The sequence below is a fragment of the Gopherus flavomarginatus genome, chromosome 7 (assembly GCF_025201925.1).
Source record: "Gopherus flavomarginatus isolate rGopFla2 chromosome 7, rGopFla2.mat.asm, whole genome shotgun sequence".
Lineage (NCBI taxonomy): Eukaryota > Metazoa > Chordata > Testudines > Testudinidae > Gopherus > Gopherus flavomarginatus.
Genome location: NC_066623.1, coordinates 45732227 through 45758868, shown reverse-complemented (window position 1 = coordinate 45758868; position 26642 = coordinate 45732227). Strand labels below are relative to the sequence as shown.

Genomic DNA, 26642 nt, shown 5'->3' with positions numbered 1-26642 from the left:
GGACACATGGAGAGGAGCCTGAGGTACAGAGAAAGGAAGTGGACCTACCCAAGGCCTCACAGCAAGGCGGTGGCAGAGCCAGAAAGAGATCCACCAGTCTGACTTCCTGTTCTAACGGTAACAAATCCCCAGAGGGAGGGATAGATTCAGGAATTGGAGATGGTGGTGAAAATTTCATTCCAAACCGTTTCTGTCCGAAACGATCCATTCAGGACTTAAACCAGTTTGTTTCAGAGAATCATAACAAGTGAGTGGAAGTTCTTTGAAAAAAAGATTTTGTTGCAAAACAAAAGCATCTCCTGTTTTGTCGCAGTGTGTTAAATGTCTCGTCAACACAAAGAGAAGACACTTAGATCTTTGAAAAATAGATAAGATGCTCGTATGAGCTAAGTCGTGCTACTCTTAACAATTCCAAATAAAAAAATGCCAAAATAAAAAAGACTGTTTCAAGCTAATCTATATGTCCTAATATGCTCTGAGTAAACGTGATGTGGAACCTCAATGATTATGCATTACTCGTAGTGACACTCTCCAATGGATCCCCATGTCCCCCACCATGAGAGTAGGATGAGGTGGATCATTATTATCCCTACTTGAAAGAAGGAGAAAGCTAAGGATAGAGACGACGAATTGACTGTCTAATCACATAGCCAGTCAAGAGGCAGAGGTTGGGAATAGGATCCAAGAGCCTGATTTTCAATACTACCATCCCGATCTTGAATTTCAGACATGAATGACCTGAATAATGTCCTCTCAGATGAGCTCCAGACCAACAACAATGCACAGTAAATATGCAGCAAGATTGAGGAGAACTGCCATGTTAGAGAGGAACAGAACTGCTCAGAGACCATTAATGCAGAGAGAAGAAACAGCAAAGTTTGTAAAAACATAGAACTGGTTCTGACTTAGTTCCTTGTTCTTAAACAGAGAACAAACATGGACCTGAGTCTTCTCCTGTCAATAACACCCTGCTCAGCCAATCAGGTAGAGACTGAGGGAGGGGAGGCTGAGGGTTCTCACCAGAGAGCCAAAGGATGGCCCCCAGGTCAGTGGTGGGATCACTGCCCAAGTGCTAGTTCAGCCCCACATTTTCGGTGGACCTCTCACAAGTGGGAGCTGCAGGAGCACTCCCCCGCAACACACACACACACCACACACACGCACAAACGCACACGCACACGCACACGCCACACCCACCACACACACACACATCCTGATGTTGGAAGGGGAACAGGAGAAAAGACAAAGAAGCAAGAGGACAAAGAGAAAGGAGGGCAAGAGGATGGAGGCAAAAATGGTGAAACAAAAGGGCAAACCCTAATGTCCGCAGTGATTCATAAGGGACAAAAATCCCAGGTGCACAATAAAATCTACTCTGTAAGCTATGTTTTCCATGCCTAGAATTCAACTCTCACCAGATGGATCAGGCTGAAAAAGTTTCAAACCTCTGAGGAGGCTCTTACCTTCTAAACCAGGACGGCTGTTTTCTAGGAAAATCAACTACAAGGAAAGGAGGAAAACTAGAAAGAAGTTTGTCCTGGTGCTCACGTCCGTGAACTGAATACTCTGTCAGTATCAAAGAGAGACTTGGAGAAGGAGACTGCTGAAGCAAAGCCACAGAGGTCTCTGAGGTTTCCATGGCCCTTCTCCCCTGTCCTGACTGACTGATGTCAGCATTTCTCTTGAGGTCACCACCTCCCAATACCTTTGACAATAGTCTGAGGTCCTGCAAAAAGCCTTTTGATTCACTGCCACACCTCTCCCTTGCGCTGTGCTAATGTCCTGCCCCTGGCCAAGCCTCTTGCAGTTTTACAGCTACTCCCTGGGATCAACCCACTCAAGGAGCGTTCGTTCTAGGCAGAAGCCAAGCTAGACAGGAAAACATCAGATGCTGCTCCTATGCTACACTCAGTTTTTCACAAATTAGTCGACTTTGGCCAGAAAGAGGACCATTAGACCTCACTGGGAAGGCATTTGTTCTCCAGCCCTCAGAACATTCGTGCTCTTTGCTGACCAGCTCCAATATTCACATCATCTTTCAAACTGAGGGAATCAAAACTGGAGGCAGGATTCCAGTATCAGTCTCACTGATACCGTGTCACTCCTGTGTGACAAATTGACATAATCGGTACCGTATATGTCCCGTTGCGACCACTGTTCTATATTTGCAGCCAACATTGTATAAAGTTTTCATGTACGTAAGGGGTCTATGGAGAGGTCTGATTGGCTGATTTATAATTACGCTATCTCTAGCTGTGTTTCATTTTTGTAGTTGATGTTATGAAGATTGGCTCTGTGCTCCCGTATTCAAACTCGTGCCATAATGGGGGACAGAACAGCCACCTTGCCAGAAATGGCTTTACCAATAGATGGAACTTGGGATTGAACTCCAATGATCACATGTGTTTGGGATCCGTTTGAACTCCCTTCCCAGGTCTTGACACTTTCATCTCCACTCATAGCAACTCTGACATGGATTAAAGCAGTCAAAACATCAATCCAAGCACAGACAATGGAGAATTTCATTCAAACGGACACTTAGAGAAGTGGATGGATAGAATGTGATGAAGATAAACTGTCTGGCTCTGACAAAAGGTAACAGTTCTGCAGTGAAGGGGAAGGAGAGAATCTCTCTGTCACTCGTACATGGTCGAAAGTCTTCACAGTGCTCCTGAGCGGAGAGTGAGACCCTCCCTCGGTCCCACCATGAGATGAGGAACAGGAGGCCGTCACCCCCATTCCTGCCATCCTGCATTCCTGGTGTTCCAGCATCCAGAGGGCCTCCCTGCCAGGACGAAACCCAACTGCCATCCGGACTCCCCAGTGTTGCTCCTCAACGGCTCTAAATCAGCCAGAGAGTGGAAGGTCCTGGGCATCGTGCCGGAATGTGGGATCCCACTGCACGGAACAGTGGGAAAAGGTTCTGTGCTGGGGCATCGTTAATGTTTTCAAGTTTCCAAGGGAGGTTTATGGGCTGAGTGTTTAAGCTCCCTAAAGTCAGTCACTGTTTCATTGTATGCATTACGTTTGCATTTTCCCCTGTTCCCCTAGTTTTCTGTACCTTACCCTGACACTTACTTGGTTTGTGCCAAACCACGTTATCTCCTCTTATTTTATTTACAGACCATGAGGAGGGAGGCTAAATCCACTGGTGATAGAAACAGGAGGAAGTCGAGTTTGTAATCTCCTGAGAAAAGGGGCTTTTCCTTTCCTATTTCTCCCCTACCATTTCTAATGTTTTCCTTTGAAGCGTTGCATTATTCAGCTTGCAAGTAACATTACTTTTGAGAGAAAAAACACGGAAATACAGAACTAGAGACATTTTTTAGAATTGGGATTTAGAAATTTTATTATAGCAAGGGGGTGTCCAATATCTGAGAAGGTTTTTGAGAGAGAGATAGTTATTAATGGCTCCCAATCCTGCTGAAAAGGTATACAAGTGGGGTCCGCGGGGTCTATTCTTACCAGAGAGCCCAAAAGATGGCCAGGTGACTGCTGGGGATCACTGCCCAAGCACTATTTCAGTCCCACATTTTTGGGTGGATCTCTCACAGTGGGAGCTGCAGAGCACTCCCCCACAACACACACACACACAAAGCACACCTGCTGGTGTTGGGAGGGGAATAGGAAAAAGGAGAAAGAAACGAAGAAGAGAATAAGAGAAAGGAGGGAAGGATGGATGGAGGAAAAGCTGAAACAGAAAGGACAAACCCTTATGTCCCCACTGATTCTAAGGGACAAAATCCCAGGTGTGCAATAAAATTCTGCCTCCTAAAGCTCGTGTTTTCCATGTCTAGAATTCAACTGTCACCAGATGGATCAGGACTGAACAGGTTTCAAACCTCCAGGAGACTCTTACCTTCTAAAACAGGGACGGCTGTTTTCTAAAAAATCACTACAAGGGAAGGAGAAAACTCGAAAGAGGTTCCTCCTGGCTCTCACATCTGTGAATCCGAATGCTCTATCAGTCCTCAAGGAGAGACCTGGAGAAGGAGACTTGCTGAAGCAAAGCCAAAGGGGTCTCTGAGGTTTCCCTGGCCCCTCGCCCCTGTCCTGCCGGATGATGTCAGCATCTCTCTGTGAGGTCACCACTCCCCACCACCTTTGACCAATAGTGTGAGGTCCTGCAAAAGGCCTTTGTGATTTCACTACCACACCCCTCCCTTGCTGTGCCAATGTCCTGCCCCAGGCCAGGCACTTTGGAGGTTTGAGCTACTCCCTGTGGATCACCCCACTCAAGAGTGTTCGTTCTAGGCAGCAAAACGGATAGACAGTAAAACATCAGATGCTGCTCCCAATGCTATGCTCATTTTTCAGAAATTAGTTGACTTATGGCCAGAAGAGACCATTAGAGCATCTAATCATATAATCATAGAATATAGGGTTGGAAGGGACCTCAGGAGGTCATCTAGTCCAATCCACTGCTCAAAGCAGGACCAATCCCAACTAAATCATCCCAGCCAGGGCTTTGTCAAGCCTGACCTTAAAAACCTCTAAGGAAGGAGATTCCACCACCTCCCTAGCTATCCCATTCCAGTGCTTCACCACCCTCCTAGTGAAAAAGTTTTTTCCTAATATCCAGCCTAAACCTTCCCCACTGCAACTTGAGACCATTACTCCTTGTTCTCTCATCTGCTACCACTGAGAACAGTCTAGATCCATCCTCTTTGGAACCCCTTTCAGGTACTTAAAAGCAGCTATCAAATCCCCCCTCAGTCTTCTCTTCTGCAGACTAAACAAGCCCAGTTCCCTTAGCCTTTCCTCATTAGTCATGCGCTTCAGACCCCTGATCATTTTTGTTGCCCTCTGCTGGACTGTTTCCAATTTTTCCACATCCTTCTTGTAGTGTCGGGCCCCAAACTGGACACAGTACACCAGATGAGGCTTCACCAATGCCGAATAGAGAGGAATGATCACATCCCTCGATCTGCTGGCAATGCCCCTACTTAGACAGCCCAGAATGCCGTTAGCCTTCTTGGTAACAAGGGCACACTGTTGACTCATAGCAGCTTCTCGTCTACTGTAACCCTAGGTCCTTTTCTGCAGAACTGCTTCCTAGCCATTCGGCCCTAGTCTGTAACAGTGAATGGGATTCTTCCGTCCTAAGTGCAGGATTCTGCACTTGTCCTTGTTGAACCTCATCAGGTTTCTTTTGGCCCAGTCTTCCAATTTGTCTAGGTCCCTCTGTATCCTATCCCTACACTCCAGCATATCTACCACTCCTCCCAGTTTAGTGTCATCTCCAAACTTGCTGAAGGTGCAATCCACACCATCCTCCAGATCATCAATGAAGATATTGAACAAAACCAGCCCCAGGAGCGACCCTTGGGGGCACTGCGCTTGAAACCGGCTGCCAACTAGACATGGAGCCTTGATCACTACCCGTTGAGCCTGACGATCTAGCCAGCTTTCTATCCACCTTACAGTCCATTCATCCAGCCGATACTTCTTTAACTTGCTGGCAAGAATACTGTGGGAGACCATATCAAAAGCTTTGCTAAAGTCAAGGAATAACACATCCACTGCTTTCCCTTCATCCACAGAGCCAGTTACCTCCTCATAGAAGGCAATAAGGTTAGTCAGGCATGACTTGCCCTTGGTGAATCCATGCTGACTGTCCTCATCACTTTCCTCTCCTCTAAGTGCTTCAGAATTGATTCCTTGAGGACCTGCTCCATGATTTTTCCAGGGACAGAGGTGAGCTGACTGGTCTGTAGTTCCCTGGATCCTCCTTCTTCTTTTATAGATGGGCACTACAGTAGCCTTTTTCCAGTCATCCTGGACCTCCCCCGATCACCATGAGTTTTCAAAGATAATGGCCAATGGCTCTGCAATCACATCCGCCAACTCCTTAACACCCTCGGATGCAGCACATCGAGCCCCATGGACATGTGCTCATCTCCAGTTTTCTAAATAGTCCCGAACCACTTCTTTCTCCACAGGGGGCTGGTCACCTTCTCCCCACACTGTGCTGCCCAGTGCAGCAGTCTGGGAGCTGACCTTGTTTGTGAAGATAGAGGCAAAAAAAGCTTTGAATACATTAGCTTTTTCACATCCTCTGTCCACTAAGTTACCTCCCTCATTCAGTAAGAGGCCCACACTTTCCTTGACTTTCTTCATGTTACTAACATACCTGAAGAAACCCTTCTTCTTACTTTTAACATCTCTTGCTAGCTGCAACTCCGAGTGTGATTTGGCCTTCCTGATTTCACTCCTGGATGCCTGAGCAATATTTTTATACCCCTCCCTGGTCATTTGTCCAATCTTCCATTCTTTTAAGCTTCTATTTTGCGTTTAAGATCAGCAAGGATTTCACGTTAAGCCAAGCTGATCGTATCTGCCATATTTACTATTCTTTCTGCACATCGGGATGGTTTTTTCCTGCAACCTCAATAAGGATTCTTTAATCCTTCAGAGGATTGGAACTGATTTCAGTGAAGGAACATGTTTGCTAGATTTTCATGCATTTGCACAGGAAAACACTGAGTGTTTCCATTCATTTCAGGGATCCCTATTCAGTGGAACTCCTCAACATAAGGGGAAGGCAATTATTTTTCTTGAAAGGAGAGGTTTATAAGGGAGGCACTGGGATTAGAGCCACGGACCACTTGATCTGCAGTTAAACACTCTACCATTGAGCTACACTCCTATGATTGCTATGGAAGTAAGTCAGTGATCTTAAAGATTTTGAAGGACAGGCCCTGCCTCAGAGATTTCCTGTTCTCTTCCCAGACCACAGTGCTTTTAAAAATGGGGTTTGATTAAACTTATAGATACATGGAGACACCACAGCTTGCACACCCACACACATAGCTTCCCCCAGTGACGTAGCTGCCACACTCTCGGGGAGATGGATTAACTACATGGACATGGACAGCTCTATTCCTTCTGCTCAGAGCATCTTCATTCTTTATGAATAGGTAGGAAAGAACTTCCTAAATGGACTGTAACCAATTGATCAAATATTGCTTGGTCTGCATTCAATATGGGTAACTGGTCGTGCTGGGCTGGATTAGTAGGAGCATTGCCAGCAGATAGAGGAAGTGATTATTCCCCTCTATTCGGCACTGGTGAGGCCACATCTGGAGCATTGCGTCCAGTTTTTGCCCTCCCACTACAGAAACAAATTGGAGAGAGTCTAGGGGAGGGCAACAAAAATGATTAGGGGGCAGGGGACTTAAGAGGAGAGGCTGAGGGCACGGTCACCCGGAGTGGGGGCAAGTGGGGCAATTTGCCCCAGGCCCTGCAGGGATCACATGAGAATATATTATTCTATAGTATTGCAACATTTTTTTATGGAAGGGGCCCCCCAAAATTGTTTTGCCCCAGGCCCTCCTGAATCCTCTTGGCAGCGCTGCCCACTCCATCCTCTTGACTCATTCTCCTCCCTCTGAGGCCCCCACCTGTGCTCTGCTCTCACTCTCATTTTGGCCATTTCCCACCCCTGCTCTTTCTCTTTGGCTGAGGCCTGCTGGTCAACCTTTTGCTCACTCCTCTCCTCCCCGAAAGCCTCCTTGTTGTCTCTCCACCCCCATCCCCAAGGTCTGCCTGCTACCCCCCACCTCTCTGCCCTTCCCCTGAGACTCACCCTGCACCAAACCTCTCTGCCCCCTCCCCAAAGACCAGCCCTGCACTAGCACTCACACCTCTCTATCCCCCTCCCCTGACCTGCCCTGTCCACCACCCACACCTCTTTGCCCCACCCATGAGACCGGCCCCTGTTCACTTCTTTCCTTGGTCATCTGTTGTTGTGCCTTGAAACATCAAGGATGGAATAAAAATCCGAGTTTACTCCAGGATGAGGAGAGAAAGGAGCCACCAACGCCATGACAAATCTCAGTGCCCCAGAGAAAAACCTGCCCCCTGCTATTGCAATCCCTGATGTGCGGGGGATAGGATGGTAAAGGAACTGTCTGAATGATCAAGGCAGGAAATGGACAACAATCTACAGGAAGGTCATTGACCACAAATACACTCCTCTTCATGCTCCAGCCAGAAAGGGAAATGAGCAGGAATTCTTGCAGTTCAGCCATGGACACACTACACAATGGCACAGCAGTGAGTGTGTTGTGGAAGCTGGTCTGAGGAAACCTCTGGAATTGATCACTCAGTGAGAACAGAACTGGAGTGTAGTGAGAGACACATCTCAAGCAAGTAGTTGTGGCCGAGTGGTTAAGGCAATGGACTAGGAATCCATTGGAGTCTTCCCCACGCAGCTTCAAATCCTGTCAACTACGGAGGAAGTTGAAGTTGTTTAGTTTCAACAGAGATGGGTCTTGTCTCGCTCCCAAGCTATATCTACGCTATTGGGTAATGTGGATTTAAAGTGTTTGAATTAAACACCTGTTGCATGTCCACACTATGCCTCTTGTCTTACCAGAGCACATCCATGCTAGACTCTAGATGGCCACAGAGAGCAGTGCACTGTGGGTAGCTGTGCAACTGGCTGCAGGTGCTTTGGGAAGGGTTTGCAATCCCTCACGGGCCAGTACAGCATCACATGATGCAGGTTTCTCCATCCCATTGTTCCATGGGAATCCTACTAGATTGAGAGCTGCTTTTTCAACTGCAATGTGTTTGGGGGGGGGGGGAAGAGTGAGTGAGTGTGTGGGCACACTGTCTCTAAGTTAAGACAGCTGCTGCAAGCAACCAGTCCTGAGGCAGGGGGAAGGGGGACAGCCCCTGCTTCCCTCACTGGCTCAGCTCAGCACAGCAGCCTTTGTCACACATGCATGCTGCGGCCTGCTTAGCTCTGTGTCAGGTGTGCTGGAACAGGGGGGTTAGGGGGTCAATGGCCCACCACTCTTACCGGCTGTTAGGACAAGTGATGAAGGAGGGGGAAAGGGTGGAGTCTTGGGAGGAAGAGGTGTTCTGTGGGTGTGCCTCAGGGGGAGGGGTGGTGTAAGTGTGGTTCCTTGGGGAAGGGGTGTCATGAGAGCGCCACAGTTCAGACAACGGTGCCCCTCGCCCCACTGTAAGGAAGCTCCCACCGCCCCTGCTCTGTGTTCGTAGTGCAGGAGAGAGCAGCATCCATGGCAGTGATTTGCTCCCGGGGGCTCCAGCAGAAGGGCTTGGGAGGTGATTTAAAGGTCCCAGGGCTCTGGCAGCGGGGCTCAGGGAGGCGATTTAAAGGGCCTGGGGCTCCGGCCACTGCAGGGAGCCCTGGGCTCTTTAAATCACCAGACTGGGAAAGCCAGGCCGGCCTGGCACAGCGTACCCGCTCTTGCCAGTACCCCATACCAGAACGTACCAGCTTACTTTCACCTCTGAAAGGTCCTCACATGGATCAATAACTGGTTAAAAGCTGGGAAACAAAGGGTAGGAATAAATGGTCAGTTTTTCAGGATGCAAACTCGTACCTAGTGGTGTTTATACTGGGACCAGTGGTGGTCAACATATTGATAAAACGATCTGCTAAACAGAGAGGTGAAAAAATTTGCAGATGATCCAAAACTACAGAGAACAGTGAAGTCCAAAGCAGCCTGTGAGGAGCTAAAAAGAGATTTCACAAAACTATGTGAAAGGGCAACAAAATGGCAGATGAAATTCAATGCTGATAAATGCAAAGTGATGCACATTGGCAAACACAATCTCAACTCTACATATACAACAATGGGATGTCAAATAGCTGTTGCCACTCAAGTGAGAGATCTTGCAGTCACTGTGGATAGTTCTCTGCAAACATCCACTCAGTGTGCAGCGGGCCGGCAAAAAGGGAACAGAATGTTGGGAATCATTAGGAAAGGTATAGAAAATAAGAGAGAAAATCTTATTGCCGCTGTATAAATCCATGGTACGCCCACATCTTGAATACTGCTTGCAGATATGGTCACCCCATCTCAGAAAAGATGTATTGGAATTGGAAAAGGTTCAGAAAAGGGGTGTGGAGTGTCTGCCATATGAAGAGAGAATAATAAGCCTGGGACTTTTCAGCTTGGAGAAAAGATGACCAAGGGAATATATGATAGAAGTCTATAAAATCATGACTGGTGTGAAGAAGAAATAAGAAAGTGTTACTTATTCCTTCTCAAGAACTAGGGGTCACCAAGTGAAATTAATGGGCAGCACATTTAAAACAAACAAACAAAAGTATTTTTTCACACAATGCACTGTCAATGTGTGGAACTCCTTGCCAGAGGATGTTGTGAAGGTCAAGACAATAACAGGGCTCAAAAAAAGAGCTAAATCAATTCATGGAGGACATGCTCTGAGCCTGGATGTGCAGGGAAGGTGTCTCTAATCTCTGTTTGCTGGGAGCGGGTGAAAGGGGATGGATCACTTGATGATTACCTGTTCTGTTCATTCCCTCTGGGGCAACCCGGCTTTGGCCGCTATGGGAAGACAGGACACTGGGCGAGATGGACCCAGTCTGACCCAGTCTGGCTGCTCTTACGTCCTTATGCTCCTTTCATACAGATGCCTGGGATTCTGCCTCACAATGTGTCCCTGAGGTCTCAGCCAAAATGCCCAGACAGGCAAAACACTCTGGGCTCCTGAAGCCTCTGCCCCACACATAGTGCCCTATGGCTCATCCCTGACCCTTGCTGCTGCTCCTTGCTGTAGAAGGTGAAAGGAGCGGAGGCAGCACAGAAGCCTTCTGGGGACGCAGATCTGAGGCTTTCGGAGAGACACATTGTCTGAGACATCAGAGCGCTGTAAACCATGCAGCCACCCCCTCAATCAGGGCCTGTTCCAGCCCTGAGTCTGGGTTACCACGATCCCTCCGCAGAGCAGGGTGCCCTACAGATTACAGCCTGAAAAATAGACATGTGAGACTAACTCCTGTTCTCCCTGACAGGGCCTCCCCTAGACCAAGTGGCACCCCCAAGCAAGACGTGTTTTTGGTGTCCCCCCATGTTAAAAATTTTGAATATCTTATTTTTCATGGCATTTGTAGCTCAGTTCATGATTTCAATGCAGAATTTCGATGCATGATTTTCTCTGTCATATAAGATGATAAATTTGCGGGCTAGGTTCTGTAAACCTGTATTTATTCATGCCATATATAAGCAAACAAAACAAATGCATTTTCTTTAAACATATAGAAACTTTTTAATTTTAATGGTAACTGAAACGTACTAACATCTAGAAATGGAACTGTCACCAGCACACGGCTGGCCAGTATTAATTAGTGTTACAGTAGGAGACAGCGTTAGGATGTTAACCCCAGGCCTTTAGCTGAAAGGTCGCTTCTCTCACCTTCTCCCATGAACTGAAGCGCAGCATTAAAGAGATCCAAAGATTGGCCAATGGCATTTTCAAGTGCTAAAATAGCAAGTGATGTCGCTCTCTCATCGGCCATCAGCGACTGAAGATGTGGTTTAATGAGCTGCAGCTTCAAGGCGAGGGTGGGTCTGGTCTGCTGCCTTCCATTGCACTGCTGGGCACCAAGGTCCCTGGTGGCCAATATGTGAAGCTGGGAGAAGAAAGTGGGGGTGGCAAGTGGTGGAAGGACTTTTTCTACCAGGGTCTACCTGCCCAACTTCCTCCTCGTACTGCTGGGCCCCCGTCGCCTTCAGGTAACACAGGAACTAAGGGCAGGAACAGGGTGAGGAAGCAAGTAAAGCTGAGCAAGGAAGGCAAAAGTGAATCTTGTCTTCATGGGTCACTCGCAATGACATCCTTTTTCTGTGCCAAAGCTGGACAAAAACATCCCAGACAAGAAAAGTAATAGGCCAAAAAGAAACCTAGCAGCTGCTGAAGTAGTTCGTTTGGGAGCGTGCTAGACTAACCGTCTCTTCTATTCCTCTTTGTGTCCAGGTGGTATATTTTTCAGAAAGTGCAGCATTGCCTTTAACTGCCGCAAGTCCCCCATTTCAGGCTACGCAGCAGGAAAATACAGCATGGGCTTCTGCACCGAGTTGGCCCACCTGATCTTTCATTCTTCTCTTGCTCTTTGTCAGCAAGGAGAAGAAGAAGAAGCTCTCCCTCAAGCTGGAGTCAAAAGGGGCGAGGTAAGGATGACTTCCTGAGTGCTGGCTCCAGTCCTCTGCTCTGCCAGCTGACCTATCAAAGGGCTGCCACCACTTTCTCTAGGTTTGTCCATCGGTCTGTGGCAGGGTGAGCAATAACCAAGCAGATGGCGTTTCTGTAGTGTAGTGGTTATCATATTTTGCCTAACATGCAAAAGGTCCCTGTTTCAGAAACAGGCTGGTTTCTTTTTCCCAGATTCCCTTGCTGTTCAGGAAGGTGCTCCTCCTTCTCCTATTGGCCTGTCCCTGGGATAACTCCAACTCCTGCATGACAGCAGTGCAGAAAGCACCTTGGTGTCAGGCTGGAGAACCTAGAGGAGTTAGGCATGTTACCTTTCAGAGGCTTGTGGCTTGGCCTCCTCTGCCCTTGGAGATTGGCTGGTGGACGCCGGCTCTTCCTGCTGGCCTCCTTTGCATGACTTGCCAAAGGAGGAAGTGAGGCAGGAATGGGGCAAAAGAGGAAAGTCAAGCTGAGAAAGGCAGGGCAGAAACTAAGCACATCATTGTGGCTAAGTGGGGTTAGTAGAGCACCATCATTCATTCTGCAAAGCATGGGGAGGTGTGGTTGGCTGCTCGGAGGCAGAATCCTGTGCCTACCTTTTGGCTTCCCAGGGATGGCTACTTGCAGCCCAGGAGAAGAAGGGGGGGTTCTGGGTCAAAGGAAAACAAGCAAAGCTGAGTCCAAGTGGAGATGGCTGCTCCTTTATGGCAACCTGGGGGCATGACTGATGGTTTTTAGAGGTGGAAGCTGGGCTGGCTGTGAGCAACTGGGATCCAGGAAACCCGCGCCTGCCCTTCTAACGGCAAAAACCCATGGAGGTGCGGTTTGGCTGCTGGGAGATACACCCCTGTGGCTACCTGTTGGCATCCCAGGGATGGCTACTTGCAGCCCAGGAGAAGCGGGGCTCTGGGTGGAAGGAAAAGAAGCAATGGTGAGGCTGAGTAGGCTCCTTTCTGGCCAAGATGGTGGGCTGTGGTGAGTCTGGGAGTGCCTGTAAACCATAAGTAAACTTGGTGCAGTGAAAACTGCTGCTCCATTCTGGCTGACCTGGGGGGCACCATGGACGACTTGGGAGTGGGGGCAGGGCCCTGGCTGCGAGCAAATGGGATCCAGGAAGCCCAGCCTGCCCCTCCAGGGGCCGAGTCTTCTTCTTCTCTCCTGTCATGGGAGCCCGGCCTCAAGCCTGCCCAGTATGTGCTGTAGCTCGAGCATTAAGCCTTCCTGTGTGGCCTGTGCTGGAGCTGACCCTGGACCCCTGTGGGGCACTGTGGGGGAAATCACGACTGCAAATAATTCTAGGGGAGGCAGCCACTGTGGTTCGCCCTTCCTTCTCCCTGCACTGCTGCACCCTAAAATCCCTGTCGGGCCGGCAAAATGGGATAGGAGCCTGGAGAGAGGAGGCAAAGGGGTGGCCTGAGCCCCCTCCGGAACTGCCCTGCCACAGGCAGCCCAGAGAGACCTGAGGCCTCCCCAAGCAAAGCACAGAGATGTGCCAGCAGCGCTAGGCAGCTCCCTGCCCACTCTGTCCCCTCACTTCATGCTGCACTGCTCCTGGAAGCAGGCTGGCATATCCTTGCGACCCTGAGTGCAAACTCCATAGCTGATCTGCCCCCGGATCCCACTGCCTAGAAGCCACTGCAGGAGGGGAGTGTGTGCCGGTCACTTTGGGAGCTGTACTGCCCGAGGGTAAGCACCCCCCTCCGACCACCTCCTGCACGCTTACCCCTGCTCCAGCACAGAGGCTCTCTGTGTCTTGAACAAGCACTGTCAAGGATTGGCCTAGACCTTCTGCTCTGTTTATGTGAAAGAGACAAAAAAAGGGAGCGCAGAGGACAAGTTTAATTCACAAGCACAAACTGGCCGGCCAAGCCAGATCTCTCAGTTACTCAGAAGGCTCTTCAGCCAGCTCTTCCCAAAGACCAGTCTCTGGAGGCTTTTGTGACATGATGTACCTCAAAATAGCCCCCTGTAGCTCACATATTCATCATTCATATATGACTGTGATATCTCATACAAACCATTCCATGTAAGTTATCACATGAAAAAGTCATGATCTGCTGAAACTGGTTATTCTGTCCATATATGTATAGCATGAGGGTGTATGAAGTTGTGCCTTTTGCTGTATGGTTGTTACTGAAATATGCTATAATTTTGCTAGTGACCCCTGCCAAGGAGGGAGTTCAACAACCATGACTCAGCAGAGGAATTGTAATTAAGGGATTTCCAATTCAATAACAGATGCCCAAACACAACACTGTGGGGACTGCTCAAGTCTATGACTTAGTTGCACAAGACCACACCCAGGAGGATTCCCCAACCTAGTGACTCAGCAGAGCCCACCCGGACACGTCTGGGCAAGTGTCTTCTAGACACTTGAACTAAGGATATAAAATAGGAGACTGTGGTATCATGTTTTTGCCTTTGTCCTCCCCCACCTATGTTGGAAGCAGCAGGAATTCTTAGAAAATGAAGGGGGGAATTCTATGTATTAAGGAGGGTAACATCCAGTGGGTGAGGAAAAATGCTTGACCTAACTACTGCCTAGTGTAATAAGACGTAAAGTTTAGATTTTGCTGTGGTCATACAGTGCTTAGTGCTCTGCGTTGTGGCCCCAAGAGCCATGGATGCAAGCTGAGTTACGATGACCTTTTCCTTGTCTCCACATTTCTTAGGTGCCTCTTCCAACGACTGTCAGAAAAAAAAAACCGACCGGTTTCTTTTGGAAGCATTTGCATTGCAAGGCAGGAGGCAGTCTTCTCTGTTTCCTCAGAAAATTGACCAAAAGATGGGAAGAGCAGACACATTTGGCAAGGCACCACTGGGTGCTGCATCCCTAAACTCCACTTTACCTGGCAGGTGAGTCAGCCAGCTTAGCCACGGTGCCACTTTCTGGGACTTTTCTCCCAACTGCTCCATTTTTCATCAGTGACTATCAAAAGGAAGACGACATGACATCTGCGTGTGGACATCCCCAGTGAATCACAAGGACGTGTGGCGCAGGCTCTCGTGTTGCAGCTATTGCAGTCAAAGCAACCACCATGCTATGCCAGTCACAGCAACCTTTTCATCAACTCCAGGCTTGTGATTTGATTCTTTCCAATGCTTCTCTCCAAAGAAGCCTTTTCCTTAGCAAGCAATGACTTGGATACCAAGGGAGGTCTCTTCTGTTTCCTAGGAAGACACAGGAAAATGTGAGCAGAGGAGACAAAAGCCTTACACCAAAGCACCACCGGGAGTTGAACCCAGGATCTTTTGTTTACTAGACAGGTGCTATAGCCAGCTAAGCCATGGTGCCTGTCTCCAGAAAGTGTTTGCAACTGTTCCATTTGATGGTCCAGGACAACACCTGCAAATTCTAAAGGACAGATGTTCCACATTTCCCTCAGGACCTGTAGACCTTGAGGTGTCTGGCTCTCCGTGCACAGAAAGCCACAGCTGAGATGACAGAGGGCTTCTAACATGTGCTTCTCCCATCAGCCACTGTGATCATATAGCGGTTAGTGATCTGTGTTTCGATCGCAGCAACATCAGCTCAGTTCTCAGTCATGGTAACCTTTCCACCAGCTCTAAACTTCTCATTTGTCATTTTCCAAGTGTGGGGAGGTGTCTGCCCCCAACCAAGCAGGAGAAAGATTAAGGCAGCCTTGCAGAGGCTTCACAGAACCCGGCCTATCAGGAAAGGGCTTATTGGGGAGAGTCAATCAGGAGAACGCTTGCTGGAGCAGCCCCTATATAAAGGGCTGTTCAGCACAGCAAGAGTTAGTAACTGCTTGGAGTTTGAGAGGGAGGTTTGGCTGGGGAAGGGGAAGAGGAAGGGTGAGTACCATGATCAGAGTAGTGCTGGGTGGATAAGGGGAGCATGAGTGACCTTCTGGTTGATTATTGCCAGACTGAGGCCCTAATACAAAGGCAGAGGAAGATGCTGGGGCTGTCGAGAAGTGGTCCAGGGAAACAGATGCAGGGTTGGAAGTTCACCACTTTTACCTCCGTAGCCACTGACACAGGTGGCTACACCCTGGATTGCAGCCGACCATTGAGGCAAGTGTCTGGGTAGAGAACAGCTGCCCCCGGGAAGTGGGGAGAGAACTGAGTGAGGCACAGCCAGAAGGCTGTGTCCATAAGAGGACACTGATGTCCTGAGAGTGACATTGGTCCTAATGATAAAACAGATGCAGCCAGATGCCACTAGATGAAGGCGCACCGGTGAACCAGAACTAATTACCAGGATGGCCAGGAAAAGGCACCACATGCCCTATTACACAAAGACTTAGCTGCAAGGAAGGCTCTATCTGTCTTGAAAAAGCACTTAGAAGGATTCTGCTGACAGGTCTTTTCTTTTTCTGAAAAGAGATACAAAAAAGGAGCCAACAGAGACACTAGGTTCAGCAAGGAAGAACTGGCAGGCCAAGCCAGGCTCTCCTGGTTAGTAGGAAGGCTCTTCAGCCAGCTCTTTCCCAAAGATCACTATCTAGAGACCTTTTAACAGCCACTGCAGATGCTGACCACAAAACAGGCACAAGAGATGCCAAAATAGAGTTCTCCACTGCCTGCAGCCATTAAGCTACCAGGAGTTTCTGTGCACACATAGGCCCCTGCTGGGGAGAAACGGCCTTGTTAGAGACTCTTCTGACACCAGCCGTTCTCTAATAGTGTTTAGTGCTCTGTGTTGTGACTTCAGCATCCACAGATGCCAGTTCAGTTGGGGGACATTTTTCCTGTTTCCACATTGTCTAGTGCCTCCTTTCAACACTTGTCACCAATAAGACCTGTTTCTTTTGCAAGCAATGTACAGCTAGGCAAAGGCAATCTTCTCCATTTCCTCAAAAGATCACCAAGCTGTGAGGAGAGGACACACATTCAGCCAGGCTGGATCCTGAATCTTCTCTTTATTCAGGAGGTGTCCGAGAAAGAACACAGATCTACACCGTGTAGAGGTCAAAAATAGGAGTTTTATTACACACAGCGCTGGCGCAGTGTCACCTTGCTTATTGGGCTCAGAGACATTGTTAATTAATAATTGCAATAGAATATATAGATTTTCCACAAGTGGGGGAAGGTGACGGGGTAGGCAGTTCCACACCCCGGGATAGGTTTTGCAGCAAGACAAGATAAGCACATTAGCCAATAGTTAACAGATTACATAATATCTCCACCCATGGTCTCAAGTTAGCAAGTTAACATTTCATTAGTACTTTGATAAAATGTTGTTAGTATAAAATATGTATGTTGAATTCTGATTTGGGGTCCATAGGAATGGAGCAACTCCTTGATTGCCCAAGAGGTACATTCCTAGGGGTTAAAGCAAAGAAACAGTCAAAGTATATATCAATAAAGATTTTCTGTGAGTCTAAAGGCAGGCATTGGTCCGTGGGAAGGAGCGTGGAAGAATGACATATCTATACTGACATCTGCCAACTTTTCATAAACTCAAGATTGGATCTGTGGGAAGAAACGTCTCCCTTCAGAAGAAACAAACACAATAGGAACAGGGATTCTTTGTTCAATCTGCAACTCTGAATAAGACACAGTTCTTTAGTTCTTAGCTGCAACACCTGGCAATTTGCTGACCAGGCCTATCTTAGCAAGCAAGGCTTTCTGTTTACCCCAGCTTTCTCTTTAGCTTATCACTATTTTGATAGGCCTCTGATCCTTGACCACACTCTGGACTTTGAGTCTGGAAAAGAGCTGGCACAATCCATGCACCAGGTTGCTACATAAACAGCAAATAGATTTTTAATCCTTCACATGAAGTAATGGCAAAACTCTTGGTTCAGGCCTGTAGCAGCGATGGAATAAACTGCAGGTTCAAATCAAGTCTCTGGAGTCCATCCACAGCTGGGATGGGGCATTCAGTCCTTTGTACAGAGCTGAAGCTTGTTTGTAGCAAAGTTCCTCCAGAGGTATGAAGCAGGACTGAAGACAAGATGGAGATGAGGCATCAGCCTTTTATAGTCTCTTGCCACGTGGTCTTTGCTTTCTTTGTCCCAAGGACACTCTATCCAGCACGTGGCATAGAAAAACCTTTGAGTTCTGTCCACAGGCAGGTCCCTGCATACCTTGATGAGTCACAAGGTGTATCTGCTTTCTCTCAATGGGTCGATTGTATAGCTGATGGTCCTTAGTGGGCATCAAGCAGGCTAGGCAGAACTGCCACCAACTTGTCTAGAGTGTTCCCAGAAGCAGAACACAAGTTGAAATATGGACAGCATAGAACCAATATTCATAACGTCGACTACAAAAATGATACACATCTAGAGATAGCATCATTATAATCAGCCAATCAGAACCTCTTCACAGACCCCTTACATGGCAACTTTTCTGCAATATTGGCTGCAAATATAGAACAGTGGTCGCAATGGTGATCTATACAGTTACAGATGAAGTCATTAATGTCACAGGAGGTGACATGGTATCAGTGAGACTGACATTGGAATACTGCCTCCAGTTTTGGTGTCCTTGGTTGAAAACGATGAGGTGAAATTGGAGCTGGGGCAGCAAAGAGCCACCAAACGTTCTGAGGGCTGGAGAAAAATGCCTTCTAGTGAGCTATTGAAAGAGCTCAGTCTGTTTAGCTTATCAAAAGAAGATTGAAAGGTGACTTCACTGAAGTGTTGAAGGGCCTTAATGGAGAGAAAATATTGGGTGTTAATGGGCTTCTTAATTGAGCAGAGAAAGGCATAACAAGACCTAACGGTTGGAAGGTAAAAAGAGACAAATTCATATTACAACTAAGGCACAAATATTCAACAGCGAGGATGATTCACCACAGGAACAGGCTACCAAGGAAAGTGGTGGATTTGCCATCTCCTGATGTCATTTAATGAAGACTAGATGCCTTTCTGGAATGTGTTTGCCCCCAAGGTAGCTCTTGTGTCATACAGGAGGCCTGTGATATGCAGGGGTTCAGATTAGAAGCTCTAATGATCTCTTCTGGCCATAAAGTCGACTAATTTCTGAAAAAACTGAGTGTAGCATTGGCAGCAGCGTCTGATATTTTCCTGTCTAGCCAGCTTACTTCCTAGAACGAACGCTCCTTGAGTGGGGTGATCCACAGGGAGTAGCTCAAACCTCCAAAGTGCCTGGCCAGGGGCAGGACATTAGCACAGCAAGGGAGAGGTGTGGCAGTGGCATCACAAAGGCCTTTTGCAGCACCTCAGACTATTGGTCAAAGGGGGTGGGGAGGTGGTGACCTCACAGAGAGATGCTGACATCATCCAGGCAGCACAGGGGCGAGGGGCCAGGGAAACCTCAGAGACCCCTGTGGCTTTGCTTCAGCAAATCTCCTTCTCCAGGTCTCTACTTGAGGACTGACAGAGTATTCGGGTTCACGGATGTGAGCACCAGGAGGAACCTCTTTCGAGTTTTCTCCTTCCTTTGTAGTGATTTTACTAGAAAACAGCCGTCCTTCTTCGGAAGGCAAGAGCCTCCTGGAGGTCTGAAACCTGTTCAGTCTGATCCATCTGGTTAGAGTTGAATTCTAGACATGGAAAACACGAGCTTAAGGAGGCAGAATTTTATTCCACACCTGGGATTTTGTCTCTTAGAATCACTGGAGACATTAAGGTTTGTCCTTTTTGTTTCACCTTTCCCTCCATCCGTCTGTCCCTCCCTCCTTTCTCTTCGTCTCTTGCTTCTTTTGTCCTTTCTCCTGTTCCCCTCCCACACACCAGTGTGTGTGTGTGTGTTGTGGGGGAGTGCTCTGCAGATCCCACTGTGAGCTGTCCATCCAAAACTGTAGGGCTGAAATAGTGCTCTGACAGTGATCCCCACTGGTGACCTGGCCCATCCTTTGTGCTCTCTAGTGAGAACCCACAGCCTCCCTCCTCAGGTTCTACCCTGATTGGCTGAGCAGGGGGTTATTGACAGGGAGGAGACTCAGGTCCTTGTTGTTCTCTTTTAAGATCAAGGATATAAGTCAGAACCAGTTCTATGTTTCACAAATTTTGCTGCTTCTCTGCATTAATTGTCTCTGAGCAGTTCATGATTCTCTCTAACATTGCAGTTCTCCTCAAATACTTGCTGAATAATTACTGTCACTGTTGTCTGTCTGGAGCTCATCTGAGAGCACTTTATTCAGGTCAATCATTGTCTGAAATTCAAGTTCCGATGGTTAGTTTGAAAATCAGGGTTATTGGGTCCTATTCCCAACTCTGCCACTGACTGGCTGTGTGACATAAGAGAAGTCAATTCTCCTTTCTCAGCCTTAGCTTCTCCCTCTTTCAAGTAGAGATAATAATGAACTGCTCCTACCTACCTCACAGTGGGTGGAGGATGGGGATCTATTGGAGAGTGTCACTAGGAGTAGGGCATAATATGAGGTGTCCTATCACCTTTACTCAGAGCAGATTAACACATAATAGAATAGCTGAAATAGTCTATTTGATTTGCATGTTTTTATTTTGAAACTAAGAGCAGCAACGACTTAGCTCAGACTGAAGAATCTTATCTAATGTTTGAGATCTAAGTGTCTCCTCTTTGTGTGCGACAAGACAATTTACACCACTGTGACAGACAGGAGATGCTTTTGTTTTGCAACAAAATATTTTAGCAAAGAACTTTATCCCACTTGTTATGATTTCGATAAACAAACTGGTTTAGTCTGAATGGGATTTTCTGACAGAAACAGTTGGAATGATATTTCCCCACCATCTCGATTCCTGGGCTCTATCCCTGCCTCTGGGGTGTTTGTTGTCCATTAGAACAGGAGTCAGGACTGGTGGCTTTTCTTTCTGGCTCTGCCACCGCTTTGCTTTGTAGGTCCTTGGTAACTCATTTCCCTTCTCTGGACCTCAGGCTCCTCTCATCTGTCCAATGGGAACAGGGACAGTTCTTGAACTCTGGGTGGTTGATAGCCTGAGTGAGGTAAGGGGCGTTAAAGCCCTCTGTGAAGGAGAAAAGGGAACTTCTCAGTGACTGGGGCTCCTCTCTGTATTGCCCCAATGGGGAAGTAAAGAGGTGGTGTGGGGGAGAAGACAGGCAGAAGGGGTCAAATGGGGCTAAACCAGAAAGGAGGAGATTTTCTTCCTGTTAAACTATCCTGGAGTCTCATGGCTGAAAAGTTGCATCTTAAGTTAAGTATGAACCAGCAGCCTTTCAATTACCAGGCAAATGTGTGAACCACAGAGACTGATTGCCTGCTTCCCAGCTTTGCCTAAGAAGCACCTGCAGTGGTGCTACTGGTTAGTGCAAAAGGGACTACTGCTGGGGTATGAGCTCAAGCCTTACCTTAAATGCTGGCTTCTATTACCCCTGTAGCTTCCCCAACTTGTTTTGCCCAATTCACACGGAAAGTACCCTACTAGGAAAAGGAGAATAAGTTCTGAAATGTGGAAGCTGGTGCTCAGCTTGGAAATATCCACCCTCTGCTGCCATGAATTCCAGTAGATTGTTCACTGTCAGGGAAAGATTGATCTATTAGCTGCCAGGAAAGGTGTCTGGGCACCATATCCCCCTGCTTCTTCCAGTGCACCCCTGGCTCGGTCACTGCTGTAGATTGTATATGCATTGAGTCTAATTCTTTCTAAGCCTTCTTAGCACAGCTGGTAGTGTCTCTGTCTCAGTCTCATAATCTGAAGGCTTTGAGTTCAAGCTTCTCAGAAAACAATGGTTTTTGCTCCCTGCTTCAAATTTTCTAAAGGAAATCAGAGAAAAGAGACTACAGGAGAGTGTTTTCCAGACACCTTCGCACCCATCTAACACACACACACACACACAAATAGAATCTTCTAAGGCATTAACTTTTCCTTCTCTATGGAGTTTGTATTCTCCATAGAGCAAAATATATCAAAAAACATGCAAGTCTAAACCTAATACAATATGAAACTCAATACAGATAAATCTCACCCTCAGAGATGTTCCAATTAAGCTTCTTTTGCAGACTGGGCTTATTTCTAGTCTGGGCCCAATCTTTTCACCTGGCGTAATTCTTGTTCCAGCTCAGGTGGTAGCTAGGGGATTTCTTATGACTGCAGCCACCTTTCTTCCGTTCTATCCCCTTATGTAACTTTGGTACAAGGCAGGAAACTTTTGTGTCTCTCCTGGGGAAGAGCCCCAGGTTTAAGATGGATTCCTGTACCAGGTGACATGCTCACATGTCCTGTGAGACTCCAAGCCTTCATTCTTCCTGGCCTGACTCACAGATGGTGCAGGAGAGAGCCATCTACAATCAGTTGTCCTGGTTAATGGGAGACCATTAAGAGTCTAAACCACTATTAATGGCCCACACTTTTCATCATTAGAACAGGACCTCAGAGTTATATTTCATATTTCTAGTTTCAGATACAAGAATGATCGGTTCACCACAAATACGATGAACACACACAGTAGATTATAAACTTTGTAATGCTACCTTACATGCATAAAGCATATTTCAGTTACATTATATTCACACTCATTAGCATATTTTAAAGAAGTCATATGGAGTGCAACGTCATAGCAGGGAAAGGGTTTTACTGCAGCACCTGGGAGCAGTTGAGTTTCATGTACAGGCTGTTGCATGAGTTTCTCCAGGTTTCTTGTAAGCACACAGGGCCCTTAGCAAGTGCTCTTGATACAGGAATGGCCCAGACATGATAAAGTGATGGGAATTGCATTTTCCTTTTTAATTCTTGTATTTCCAGTGACATTTCTGTTTGTGATTTCGTTTTGCTTTGTATAACTGTGTTTTCTCCTGGATTTACTATTTAACTAAAAAAAGAATAAGGCCTCACTCAGGGCGCCGGATGGAGGAACAGGCTGGGGCTAGGACTGCTAAAAGAGCAAAAGCATCAGGTTTTCTGTATTGTTTCCTACCCTCATTTTCTGAGTAGTTTTTTTTCTGCGTGAAATTTGCTCAGCTGGTAGAGCATCTGACTTTTAATCTGAGGGTCCAGGGTTCAAGTCCCTGGTCAGTAGAAGGACAATTCCCCAAGACTTTCAGAAGGCATCTCTTGAGGACTCTCTTTGACTTCAGTTTTTTCCTTTTCAGAACTTGGCCTTTCCTAGGAAGGACTCTTTACTGCTTGGGACTGAAGGTGCTACTTCCTCACCTGTCCACTGGCATTGCAGTCTGGAGGAAGAAAGGCCCTCTGGGCCTGCAACAAAGTGCTGTGTGCTGATTTTTTGAGCAAATGTAGGGCTGGCCAGAAAGGCATGTTCCCACTAGGTATTCCCTGAGAGAAAAAATTGTCCCCACAGAGTCTTTCATGCCAGAAGTCAAGCACGTTTAATAGGTACCCTGCTGGTTCCATGGTGTAAGAGCTGGTATTCAGAACTGTGAATCCTTAAAATCAAAGTTCAAGCCCTTGTAGAATTGTGGGGTCCTTTCATTACCAGCTAATTATTCTGGGATTTCCCACACTTCCTCTTGCTCTCTTCAATGACCTGGTAGCCTGTTTCTTGCCTGCTAGCTGTTGTGACTCACACAGGAGGGCATGTTTGATCAGGAAGCAAGGCCCTCCCTTAGGCTCATTCTGAATAGAGGTCAATGTAGCACTGCATGAGACAGGTCAACTTTATTTTGCTTTATATAACTGTGTTTTCTCCTGGATCTGATATTTAACTAAAAGGGAAGAATGTCTCTGGGTGCCACATGGAGAAGCTAGATGAGCCTAGGGCTGCTAAAGAAGGAAGAGTAGCAAATTTTCTGCCCTCTTTTTCTTGACTAGTTTCTCTTCTGCACCAAACTTGCCCCTTTTTCTATGAGCCTGGCTAGCTCAGTTGGTAGCACCATCAGACTTTTAATCTGAGGATCCAGGGCCTCACATCCATGGTCAGGTGAAAAGGGAGCCTTTCCGCATATCGTACTCCTTCAACAACTGAAAAAGGCATCTCTTTAGGATGTTACTTCACAACAGTCTTTTTTTCCTCCAGGACTTGGTCTTTCCTAGAAAGGGCCATGTACTGCCTAGGACGGAAGGGGCAACTTCCTCACATGGCCACTGGCCTCTCAGTCTGGATTAAGAAAGGCCTCTGGGAGTTGCAGCAAACTGTTACATGCCAACTTGGTGAGCAAATGCAGGGCTGCTCCCGCAGGGTCATCCACACCAGAACTCAACAGAGATCTGGGGGTTCCCTATTGGTCCCATGGTGTAAGAGCAGCCCTCAGGACTTTGAATCCTGAAATCTGAGTTGAAGTCTCAGTAGGATCTGAGGACAATTCCTGTGCCACCTAATCCTGCTGGGTCTTCAAAGGCTCTGTCTTGCTCTCTCAAATGATATGAAAGCCTGCCTTTTGCCTGATAGCTGTTGTGACTTGAGCACAAGAGGGGATGTTTGATCCAGAAGGCTGGCCGTGCTTGGAGTCCTGTAGGTAGGGATGGGAGCTCCATTTCCTCTGAGTCCTGAAGCTGGGCTGCAGCCTGGCCTAGAAGGCAGCCCTGTTGGTTGACCAACTGGCTCAAAGTCACTTGGGCGGTGTTGGTGTTCCCCAGGAATGCTGAAAGGCCTAAGGGAGGGAGGTTTAATACTCCTCCCTATCAGTCAGGGTGGAAGAGGAGGGCTGCAAGAGTGGGCAGGTTGATGAGCTGGGCCTTCTAGCATTTAGTTGGGTACATGGTGAGGAACGCAAACTGGGAGAAGCAGTTGCTGGCCTGTGAGGAATGGCTCAGCCGGTGGCGTAGGTGGACCTTGTAATTACCTACAAAGCTGTGATGCTCAAGACCTTTCTTTTGGCTACAGGGAACTTCCTCAGCTATGTATTTCCCCCTGCTCCACGAGTGCTGCTGAGGCTGAACATGACCTTCCACTTCTTGTGGGGCAATAGGATGTCCCTTCCTAGACAGCAGATGTGTGACTTTTCTGCCATATTAGAAGAGAGGGTTGGGCCTGGTGGGCTTTGAAGTCTTTTATGGCTTTACTTTTTTGTTTTTACATTTTCAGTGGGTGGCTCCCAAGCAAGAGTTGACTCACCTGATCTTTTTTTCTTCTCCTGCTCTTTCTCAGCAAGGGGAAGAAAAAGAAGCTCTCCTTCAAGCTGGAGTCAGAAGGATAACATAAGGATGACTTCCTGAGTTCCAGCTCCAGTCTGTTGCTCTGCCAGCTGACCCATCGAAGGGCTGCCATCACTTTCTCCAAGTTCACCCATTGGTGTGTTCAGAATGGAAAGGGGTAACTAGTGGTGTTCCCCAATGGTGAGTCCTAGGACCAATCCTATTCAACTTAGTCATAAATGATCTGGAGAAAGGGGTAAACAGTGAGGTGGCAAAGTTTGCAGATGATACTAAACTGCTCAAGATAGTTAAGACCAACGCAGACTGTGAAAGAATTTCAGAGAGACCTCACTAAACTAAGTGATTGGGCAAAAAAAATGGCAAATGAGATGTAATGTGGATAAATGTAAAGCAATGCACATTGGGAAAAATAACCCCAACTATACATACAATATGATGGGGGCTAATTTAGTTACAGTTAATCAGGAAAGATATCTTGGAGTCGTCGTGGATAGTTCTCTGAAGACGACCATACAGTGTTCAGCAGCAGTCAAAAAAGCAAACAGGATGTTAGGAATCATTTAAAAAGGGATAGAGAATAAGACAGAGAATATTTGCCCTTATATAAATCCATGGTACACCCGCATCTTGAATACTGCGTATAGATGTGGTCTCCTCATTTCAAAAAAGATATACTGGTACTAGAAAAGGTTCAGAGAAGGGCAACTAAAATGATTAGGGTTTGGAATGGGTCCCATATGAGGAGAGATTAAAGAGACTAGGACTTTTCATTTTAGAAAATAGGAGACTAAGGGGGGATATGATAAAGGTACATAAAATCATGAACGATGAGGAAAAAATGAATAAGGAAAAATGATTTACTTGTTCCCATAATATAAGAACTAGGGGCCACCAAATGAAATTAATGCACAGCAGGTTTTAAACAAATAAAAGGAAGTTCTTCTTCACATAGTGCACAGTCAACATGTTGAACTCCTTGCCTGAGGAGGTTGTGAAGGCTAGGACTATAAGAAGGTTTAAAAGAGAACTAGATAAATTAATGGAGGTTAAGTCCATGAATGGCTATTAGCCAGGATGGGTAAGAAATGGTATCCTTAGCTTCTGTTTGCCAGAGGATGGAGATGGATAGCAGGAGAGATTTCACTTGATCATTGCCTGTTAGGTTCACGCCCTCTGGGGCACCTGGCATTGGCCACTGTTGGCAGACAGGACACTGGGCTGGATGGAACTTTGGTCTGACCCAGTATAGCCATTCTTATACTCTTATGAAGGGAGGGGCGGAGTCCTCTGACAGAGTTTCTGTAGTGCGATGGTTATCACGTTTGCCTAATATGCAAAAGGTCTCTGGTTCAAAACCAGGCAGAAACAAACCTGCTTACTTTTCCCAGCTTCCCTGGCTGTCTAGCAAAGTTCCTACTGCTGCCGCTGGCATGTACCTGTGATACACCCAGCCCCTGCAGGACAGAGGGTGGTGAAATCAGCTGAGAAAAAGCCTTGGCATCAGCAGGGGAAAGCTAGAGGATCTGGGCCAGTCACCCTTTGGAGCCTTGTGGCTTGGTCTCCTCTGCCCTGGGAGGTTGGCTGGTGGAGGCCGGCTCTTCCTGCTGGCCTCCTTTGTGTGACTTGCCAAAGGAGGAAGTGAGGCAAGAATGGGGCAAAAGAGGAAAGCTGAGCTGAGGAAGGCAGGGCAGAAGCTAAGCGTCTCAGTGTGGCTAAGTGGGGTTAGTAGAGCATCACCCT

General features: G+C 47.3%; 1 protein-coding gene and 2 non-coding genes across 3 annotated transcripts in view; all 3 read left to right on the top strand.

Annotated features, from left to right (window-relative positions):
- Positions 1 to 26642, top strand: part of LOC127055902 (zinc finger protein 707-like) — a 673013-nt gene that overhangs the window by 92658 nt on the left and 553713 nt on the right. The window lies entirely within an intron of this gene.
- Positions 8155 to 8237, top strand: TRNAP-AGG (transfer RNA proline (anticodon AGG)). The gene has a single exon. It is a non-coding gene; the product is annotated as a tRNA-Pro (tRNA).
- Positions 26198 to 26270, top strand: TRNAI-AAU (transfer RNA isoleucine (anticodon AAU)). Its single transcript has one exon. It is a non-coding gene; the product is annotated as a tRNA-Ile (tRNA).